Raw genomic sequence first — 8015 nt, 5'->3', positions numbered from 1 at the left:
AGGGAGTTACCAGGCTCCCTGAAATGGTGGAGCAGGGGAGGGGAGACACACTCATGCAGACACACACACAGAGCGAAACACACAAAGAAAGGCCCCAGGCACACAGGCACACATAGACACAGGGAGAGACATGCACACCACACGTGGACATCTACAGACAGCACACACTCACACATGTGTAATACACACAATGCAAACAAATCAGAGGCAGACACACAACCCTACAGTGACACCCCCCTGAACACACAGACATGCAAAGACTCAGAGAAAGACATGTACAGCACACATGGATATTTGTAGTGCAACACACACACACATCCATGGAGACGCGCCACAACAGTAAAACACACACATACACATATGTACAGACAAACACATGCAAACAAACGCAAACAAATAGATGCACAATATATAGATGGACACACTCCCAGGAGGGCACAGCACTGAGATGTTAGTGTAGCCTCCAAATGAGGAATGACAGGAATGTCACCCTTCCCATCCCCCTCTCATCTCTCTGCCACTCCCACTCATTCATGGGACATTATTGAAGGCCTACTATGCACACAGCCTAGCTTTGGGCCCTTGGGAGATTGCAGAACTAAGACACGTGAAGTGGGAGGGAGCAGTTCAGTTAGGTTGTGGGAGCTCAGAGGAGCTGAAATACAGGTAGGCACCGAGTTCAGGAAACTGTTCCCAGAGCTGTACAAATTGGATTGTCCATAAAGGTAGTGAGCTCCCCACTGCTAGTGGCAATCTAGTGTAACAGAGAGGTTTGCATGTCAGATGAGAGAGGGAGTGATGGGGGAACTGAAGGACTTTGAAATTCCTTCCAGCTCTAATACTCTCTATTTCTATCAGTTCCACCGGGCTTTAAATCTGTCATCTTCAAAAATGTTTTAATCATATTCCCATCAGTAAAAATATTTTAAATATGCACCCCAATGTCCATTTATTTGTGTATTTTATAAATGTACTATATACTTTTAGACTAATATATACTTCATAGACAGACACGAAAATAGAAAAACTTGAACTAATAAAATCAAAATACATCTTTTTACACATCTTAAAGGACAGGCAGAATTAGAGGGAGTGATGTTTAACACTTATAGAGCACCTCCTGTGTGCCACACTTGTGATATATATTATTTCTTTAAGTCTTCAAAATAGCCCTGTAAAAAAAAAAAAAGGCTATTTTTTCCTTTTTATAGGTGAGAAACTGAGCAGAGAGGCAAATCTCTTCCCTGAAGTCACACCACCCGTAGCCAGCAGGGCTGGAGTGTGGACCCCAGCAGGCTGGCTCTGGAGTGTCCATTGCTCCCCGCAAGCTCCCAGGGAAGGGGTGGGGCTTGCCTGGGGCAGGAAAGAGCCATTGGTTGTTTTTTTTGTTTTTTTTTTTTTTTTTTTGCGGTATGCGGGGCTCTCACTGTTGTGGCCTCTCCCACTGCGGAGCACAGGCTCCGGATGTGCAGGCTCAGCGGCCATGGCTCACGGGCCCAGCCGTTCCGCGGCATGTGGGATCTTCCTGAACCGGGGCACGAACCCGTGTCCCCTGCATCGGCAGGCGGACTCTCAACCACTGCGCCACCAGGGAAGCCCCCACTGCTTCTTGTGAGCAACAGTTAACAAGTTTCAGGCCCTCAGGCTCAAAGGACACCCCAAGGATTTAGGCTTGAAATTGAACAGCAGGTAAGATTCTCAGGCCACGGACACAGTTGGGCACCTGCTGCTCAAAGTGTGGTCTGTGGACAAGCAACTACAGCTTCACATGGGAGCTTGTTAGAAATGCAGAGTTTCAGGCTCCACCCGGACCTACTGAGTCAGAATCTACATTTAACTGGGTTAAAGTCTGGGAAGCCCTGGTTGACGGTAAACTCCTCTGGTCTGTGATCCTATCCATTGGGATGAGGGGAAGCAAGTTCACCCTTGGTCACTCTGGGGACTCCCTCCTCTCCAGAGTTTGCTCAGTTCCAGAGTCTTAGAGAGTACCAGGAAATCTGAGGTGGTTTCCAGGAATCTGTCTACACTGCTTTTCCTGTAACTCCAAGTGAAAGCTGAGGGCCTTGCCTTGCCTGTGAACCCTACTTCCTCTCCAAGCTCACCTCCCCACCCCAGCCCACACAGCTGCCCATGTCCTTGACCGTGCCACCCCAGGGTCTTTGCACTGGCTGTTCCTTTCATTTTGTGACTCTCCCTCTCATGTCCTTTAGGAAACTCCATTCCCTGAGCAAGACCTTCACTGGCGCCCTTCACAGAATAGCAGCACCCCTCACCACCATCAGTCTGTGTCCCTCACCCTGCTTCCTTTTTCTCAGCAGCTACCGCTGCCCACATGGCATGCAGGGTATTTCATGACTCATGCGTTCATTTTCCCATCTCTCCCACTAGCATGTAAATGCCTCCAGCACGCAGCACAGCCCCTGGCCCAAGGTAGCTGCTCAACAAATATCTGTTGACTGAATGCAGGCCATGAGAGTTGTCCCACTCCAGGGGGTCCGCTAGCTCAGCAGCACTGCAGAGCCTTTGTGGCGAGGCCCGAGGCCTTGGAACCCAGGTCTGGCCTCCCAGGGCCACCAGGAGGCCTGCCCTGAGGCCTTGTCCCACCCCCCATCCCGTCGGGGGCAGGGCAGCACCCTCTCCAGTCTGGGACCCACCAGCAGCCACGTGCAATACATCTGCCTCCCTCCAGCCTCTCCCACTTCTCTCTGGCAATTTCTTCAGTTTCAGACTTTACAAAAACCAAGAAGCTCTTACTCTGGGCACCCTTCTGCCAAATCCTTACGATAGCTGTTTACTAAGTCCCAGTATTTGCTTGAAACTGGGGAGAAGAAACACTAGGACAAACACAGACTAATACCTTCCAATTTGGCCTGTCAGCATCTAGGTGGGGAGACCTTGGGCCACCCTGTTTCCCTCTCTTCCCTCAGTCTTCTTATCCATTCCATGGGGACCATTACTACTTTCTTTCTGGTCAGGGAAGAGGGTGGATTGTGGATAAAGATGAGGAGTAAAGGATTTGGTATCAGAAGATCTGGGTTCATCACCTTGCTTCCACTGGTCCAATATGTCGCCCAGCAGTCTCTGCCTCTCCTGAAGCCTCTGTTTGCTCATCTGTACAAGTGGGTAGACGTAAGTGGAACAAACTCCAGCCGGGCAAGGCTGACATGCAAGCCCAGTCTTTGCAGAGCATGGCTGTGAGGCTCCCATGGGGTAAGAGGCCAAGGAGCTCTGGAAATGAGTTCTGGGGGGACCTCCATCCCACCGCCCTCCTCCCTCCAGGGGCAGTGGCAGCGTGGTAGCAGCATGGACACCCGCTGCCCTGAGGCCACAGTGCCAACTCATCAGAAGCTGGGAGCAGGGTGCATGGTGTGTGTTGCTTCAGCTTCCCCTGAGAGCCAGGCCATTTCCTGCCCAGGGACAGATACTTCCTCTTGGGAACAGGAATGAGGCCAACTGGAGTCCTGGCCTCCCCGCCTAGGAAGGAAAGCCAAGTTCACGGAGGACATCTGTTTCTTGAGGAAACCCAGGCCAAGCGGGGGCAGGGGGCAGAGGAACCTGCGCCCCTCAGGGGAGCCGCCAGTGCCTGTGGACCGAGCTGCTCCCTGCCGGGCTCCTTTCACTCTGTTAGCAGCTGGTGCGGAGGCCCCGCTCTGCACAGACAAGGCTCCATGTGCTGGACAGCAAACACAGAGACCTGCATGGAGCTCGAATGGGGTAGGGGAAAGCTCCAGAGACCAAAGAGTAGGTCGTAGTTACATGCCACCAAGAAAAATAAAGTGGGTTGGGGGGTAAGAAATGATAGGACACTTTTACAAAGAGTGGTTAGGACAGGCTTCTCCCAGGAGGGGACATCTGAGCAGAGACACAAAGAAAGAGACGGGGCAAGCCGGGTGGTTAGCTGGGGAGAGTGGGTTCTAGGCACAGGGAGAAGTAAGTGCAAAGGCCCTAAGGCAGGCACCTGCTGGGTGTACTCCTGGAATACGGAGAAGCTGAGTATGGCTGGAGTGGAGCAAGCTGGGGAGAGGGGCTAGGCGAGGTCAGAGATGGAGGAGTGGGTGAGATCACAAGGGGCCTTGTGGGTCACACTGAGAACTTTGGGGCTTATGCCAAGAGATGAGAGGCAAGGCTGTTGGAGGTTTTGACTGAAGGAAGGACCAGATGAGGAGTCCAGTGAGAGACAGGAAACCAGTGAGGAGATGGAAGGAAGCAGGTGGGACCAGAAGATAATATGGGTGGTAAGACGTGATCAGATTCTGGGTCTCTTTTGATGGTTGAGCCAAGAGATTGGCAGGCAGGACTGTGAGTGGGGCGGGGGCAAGGAAGGGAGGGTTCAAGGAAGACACGAAGGTATTTCGCCCTATTTCTCCCGAGCAACTGCAGGAATGGAAGAAGGCGGGACAGAGGCAGGTGCCAAACCGGCTTCTCACTGCTGTTTGCACTCTCCCTCTCTCTCTCTCTCTCTCTTTCTCTCTCTCTCCCTCCCTCACTCCCTTTATATCCATTAATCCTGCCCTCAACCTGTTTCCAGACGAGGAAATGGAGTTGAAAGCACGCCTCCCAGCCACCGAACTGTATTGTCCCATCACAGCTGGAAAGAGTCAGACTCATCTGCTGATTCATTATTTCATTCACCAGATACTTTCATGCCTGCAACACGTCAGCAGGCCTGGTGCTCAGCACCACGGAGAGGCCTGGAAATCAGCAAGCCCCTCCATGGTGATGGAGATCCAGGGAGTGTGCTGTGGGGCCTCCAGGCTCACAGCAAAGTACTACAGAAGTCAGAATGTGCAGAGGTTTGGAGCAGGGGCTGGGGAATGGGAACTCCTGGATTCACAGTCCAACTCTGCAACTCACAAGCTGTGTGCTCTTGCACAAGTCCCTTAACCTCTCTGTGCCTCGGTTTTCTCATCTGTGAAATGGGGATAAGAACTGTGTCCACATAAGAAAGTTGGAGTGAGAGGAGCGTGAGAGAATCCACTGAAATCCTTCCGGCCTGGGGCTTAGTTAACAGTCCTACATTTTAGCTGTGATTAGTATTATCATCGGGCAGAGTCAGCACTTGAACACAGGTCCCCCAGTACACGCTGAGCCAATCAACTCTGTCCTGATGCCACCCTTGCATCTCCACCCTGCAGGGGATCCCCACCCAGAGGTGTAGGGGGAGGCTAGGCTCTGCACAGCTGGGCTCAGCTCCAGGCAGAGCCAGATCCCCAGAGCTTGAGAACAGTGTTTAGGGTCTGGCAGTGCAGTCCCACCCCTGACGAGCTCAGGCGAGCTTCCTGCCTGCCTGCCTGCCAAGTCGTTTAGTTGCTGACTTCCCCTGGAAAGCACTAATTACAGCACGGCTCCCCCAGGCCCTGGCTCTGTGATCTGTCAGAGCCCTGCAGCTTTGGGGCAGTAGCTGCAGTCTCTGAACCAGTACTGTTGCCCCCTCTGCTTTCCCCTAGGCTGGGAGGACAGAAAACAGAAAAGCTGAAACTGGGCTCACGAAACAGTCCCACCCGTCCATTCAGTGGTTCTTTGAGAACCACTGGACCAGCAGCAGCAGCATCACCTGGAACCTTGTTAGAAATGCAGATTCTCAGATCTTACCTGAGACCTACTGAATCAGAAACTCTGGGGGTGCGGCCCTGGGATCTATGTTTTAACAGTCCTTCCAGGTGAGGATGATACCTGCTCAGCTCTGATTCTTGTTCAGCTGTGGCCGGAAGGTGGGGGCTGTGGAAAGGTGATTATAAAGTAGGGTGCGTTGAAGCACAGGCTCAGAGAAACTCTCCTTCAAATCCAGGCTCTGCTGATGTCTTACCATGTGATCTTGGGCAGGTCACTTTTGTAATTGAACAGATATTTACTGATAACCTACTGTTCACTATTAAGGCCCTGGGGCCGCAGTGCTGGGAGAAAACAATGACAACAGCCAACATCTTTTCCCAGATTAACTCATTTCCCTTACAAGAGACCTTTCAGGTCTGGTTCCATCAATCCCTGAATCTGGGTAAGTGAGGCACAGATGCGCACAGTAACTTGCCCCACGGCTGGTCTGAGGCAGTGCTGGGGTTTGAGCCATAGGATGTGCTCCCACAGCGGGGCACTGGGCCCCAGGGCTAGGCTGACCTGTAGCTAGTTAAGGAGATGGACAACATGCAATGCAGATGCACAACGCTGGCAAGTGTGATGCGTGCAATGAAGACAAAAGAAAGTAGGGAAGGAGGTACAGCACATTGGGGTGGGGGGAGATGACTTTTAAAAGGGTGGTCTGGCAAGGTGACCTGTGAGCAGAGACCTCTCTAAGGCAGCTTAGAGGAATTATGAGTACCCAGGTGTGGTTTGAAAATGTCGCAAAAATATGCCTGTAAAGCATAGTAGATGCTGAACAAATGGGAACTGTCGGTATTATTTGGAGAACTGAGTTCGAATCCTAACCGGCTTGGTCACTCACTAGCTGTGTGTCCCATGTCCCAAGCAAGTCACTCCATCCCTCTGAACTGCAGTTTCTGTGACCTCTGGAGATGACCCACCTATGGGTCAGAGAACAGAGCCAGGTACAGTGAGGACGGTCCCTCCTCCGGCCCCCACCGGCTTCTCTCCAGCCCCTCAGCAGCTCCTCTCTGGGGCGGTTGGTTCTCCGATCCAGGCTGCCCAGGAGTCCTTGCTGGTTTTATTTTTATTGCTCTGGCTCCACAGCTGAGGCCTCTAACTCCAAATGGCTCCTCTTGCCCAGAAAAATAGGTCGTTGGCAGCTCCGGCCTCATGAGAGGCTCCACACAAAGGTGGCTGGCGGGCCTGCGTGCTGACGCCAAGCCCAGGGTAACGGGAAGCGAGAAGCAGAGCCCACAGGGCTGGTGCCCGGCAGCACTGGGTCCCTGCAGGTTCCTGCGTGCCCTGGCAGTGACCCTGGCCCAGTTGCTTTCTGTCCCTGGGCTTGTTTCCTCACCTCTGGAGACATAGTGGGGTTGCTAAGGCTTCGAAGACATCAAAGGGCCTGGTACACATGGGGCACCAACACCCCACCTGCGGAGGCAAACTCCAGATATGCTCCCACCACAGTTGCTTTCACATTTGTGCCACCACCGACCCCTTGAGGGGGGGTAGACCTTGTTATTCCTATTTCACAGATGAAGAGACTGAGGCTCATAAAAAATTTTTTCCCCAAGTCTAATGAGTCAAATAGGCTGTCTTGACGTCAAGGCCCTGACCCTCCCCTCCACACACTCATTCAAATCTTCTTTCCACCGATGCTGGACAACAGGGTGGGGGGATGTGGGCTGACCTCTGGCTGCTGAGTGGAGAACAGACAAGGGTGGGAAGAAGGAGCCCAGGTGGGAGATGATGGAGGCTCAGACCCAGGTGGTAGCAGGGAGGGGTGAGGAGTGCTTTGGTTCTGGATGTGGAGAGAAGGTCCAGCCCGGGGATGTGCTGATACATTACTCCAGGGAGTGAGAGAGTTGAGGACCAATGCCTGGATGGAGTCACCTCTGGCTCCAGCTCACATTTTTCAGGTCTTTGCCCAAATATCACCTCTTCTGAGGCCTCTCCTGATGCCCTCCTCTCTCATTAGCCCTGGGCCCCTTCCCTGCTTTATTTACCCTGCAGCCTATCCCCATCCCACAGATTAGCTATTTTACAGACTGACTTGCTTGCCCCACCAGGATGTCAATTCCTTGGGGTGGGGTTTTTGTCTGTTTTTCCCAACTGCTGCATCCCCAGTGCCCAGCCCAGTGCCTGGCACACAGCAGGCGCTCAATAAACATGGATGAGCGTGTGAATGAATGAGATAGGTGCAAAGGCAGTTTTATTTTAATCTGGGGCAGCCCAAGATGCCTGCTATGAAGGGGGCTGATTCACCTCAATTATCTGCCATAATCTGTGTGACCTCAGGCAAATTGTCCCCCCACCTCAGTATATCCAGCTGCCCATTGGTCTCAATGACCTCCCAGCCCTGACAGTCAGCCACGGCTGACTTTTATGTGGATGCTGGGTCAGGAGGACAAGGCCAGGGCCCCCACCTGGGGCGG

The sequence above is a fragment of the Hyperoodon ampullatus genome (assembly GCF_949752795.1).
Source record: "Hyperoodon ampullatus genome assembly, chromosome: 14".
NCBI lineage: Eukaryota > Metazoa > Chordata > Mammalia > Artiodactyla > Ziphiidae > Hyperoodon > Hyperoodon ampullatus.
This window is presented reverse-complemented; position numbering follows the sequence as displayed.